Here is a 2278-nt window from a genome sequence, read left to right on the forward strand (position 1 = left end):
TTGTAATCTAAACTTATATGGTTAAATAGTGCATCATAATTTCTAGCAAGTCAATCTAATCCTATCAAATAATTTTATTGGTGAGCAAGATACAAAAGTTGTTTGAGTATAGCATAAGTAATAGTTCCCCGTGCTCAGTGCAATAGTGACCTAAATTTATTAAGTATCAATCCCTGAGCCTGTCAAGTCATCATAAAATTATGTTTCTTATACTTCCAGCGATAGACACTTGTCTGCCACACACATAGTTCATATCTCTAAAACTACACAAGATCTTAAAGGACTACTCGGAATCAAGAGAAATATAACATTTATTTCTCCAATAACCTAACTCGATTTTAAAGGGGTAAATTGTTAGTTTCCACTCATGATAACTATTTTCTATCCCTTATTCATATGATTTTTTTTCTCTTTTTTGTGTTTTAAATGTGTAGCACTAACAAAAATGTAAATACATAAATACAAATACAAGTATTTTGATTTTTCCAAGTGAGCTGTCATAATTCTAGATCATCTAGTAACCAAAATGTAATTAAGAGGTCACCATAGAAACATAATTACTAGTCTAATTCTATGAATCATGACTATTTTCATGGTTATCTATCATCAAAACCAGACAAAGTGTAAAGATATCCTAAAACAAGGTCAACACTCAAACTTCTATAGTAAAACCATTACTCATTTCATGAAAATATAGATAGGAAAAGATAGATTACTAAACATACTAGTACCATAAGTAACCAATAAGCCACATGAAATCTAGAACAAGCATACTAATATTTTGCATTATGGAACAAGCAGTCATAATGTGATGAATGATGTAACTATGAAAAAATTATTATACAAAAAGAAATATAAAAAAACTAAACTAAACCCAACACATCCTTCCAGACTTAAACTTTTCATTATCCCAATGAAAACTAGAAATGTAATATGGAGGAAGTTTTTAAATAAGAGAAGTTACCAAGTGATGAGCTTCAAATGGTTGAGGCATATTTGAGAAAAATAAAGTAGATGATATGAGTTATTATGAATAAAGAAAAGAAACTAGAAAGAAACTTGGATTCAATATTATGGAGGAATATAAATATTAAATCCAAACATTTGATTATAAATGAACTTCCAGTCGATGTATCCAATAAACACTTATTTGAGAAAGAAATTCCCTTGTAGAATATGTGCAGAGTCAGCCATTTTTTCAAATCATGGTGGGGACACTATCTTAACAAACTCTTGAATCTGTCTCATGCTTCAAATAGTGATTCTCCATCTGTTTGAGCAAAGTTTATGATGCAATTCCTCATGTAAACTATCCTTCCTGGGGGGAAAAATAATTCAAAAATCATTGTTCCAATTGTTCCCAACTTATAATGCTTTGAGAATGGAGAGAATAAAACCAAGTCTTTGCCCTGTCTTTGATACTGTAAGGGAATGCCATCAACTGAATTGCATTCGCTGACACTCCTTCATAGTTTACCATGTTGCAATATTTAATAAATTCTTCAAGGTGCAAGTATGATTTTTTGATATTTCTCCTCCAAATTTATAATCTTATATCATGGTAATTAATTCTAGGTCTAATTAGAAACTTTTTTCTTCAATATGAGGTTACACAATGGGAAACATAAATCTTACAGAAATGGGAGTAGAAAATTCTCTTAAAGGTCTGCTTGGCATGTTAGTGCTCATGGATATCTAAAAAAATTATGAAAAAAACAAAAAAAAAATACATAATTGAGAGCAAGAAAGAAAATGCAGAAATTAAGGAAAGAAAATACTGAACTTTAAACTAATAACAAAAAATAATGTAAAATTTAAATTACAAGAAAGAAAGGTGTAGAAATAAAATTAAACAAGTAAAAAAAACTATTAACATGTCTAGAGTAACTCATATGCTAATCAACTAATGTTAATGCGAACAGTCCCTAGCAACAGTGCCAAAAACTTGATGTGAGCTCGCAAATATATGGGTATTGTCAAATAAGAAAATATAGATCCCATAAGGACTGTTGATTAAGCACTAGCTAACTTTGCACGGTGAATTATCTAGACAATCAGAAGGGTGGTTTTGGTCACTAATGCTTTAGAGAGAAAGAGAAGGAAAGAGAGAGAGTAGAAAGTAGAGAGAGAATAAACATAGGTGAGTGAAGGATGATAGATTCTAGGATTTTGGTTTCGTTATGATACTAGTTAATCCCCCTATGCATTGTTCATCTACTCAACTTCGGTTTCGTTATGATACTAGTTAATGTCCCTATGCATTGTTCATCTACTTAAC

General features: G+C 30.6%; 1 non-coding gene across 1 annotated transcript; it reads left to right on the top strand.

The window, feature by feature from the left end:
• Positions 1–1200: 1200 nt before the first annotated feature.
• LOC122022090 lies at positions 1201–1306 on the top strand. Its single transcript, XR_006122830.1, has one exon. It is a non-coding gene; the product is annotated as a small nucleolar RNA R71 (small nucleolar RNA).
• Positions 1307–2278: the final 972 nt, after the last annotated feature.

Source organism: Zingiber officinale, chromosome 9A (genome assembly GCF_018446385.1).
Source record: "Zingiber officinale cultivar Zhangliang chromosome 9A, Zo_v1.1, whole genome shotgun sequence".
NCBI lineage: Eukaryota > Viridiplantae > Streptophyta > Magnoliopsida > Zingiberales > Zingiberaceae > Zingiber > Zingiber officinale.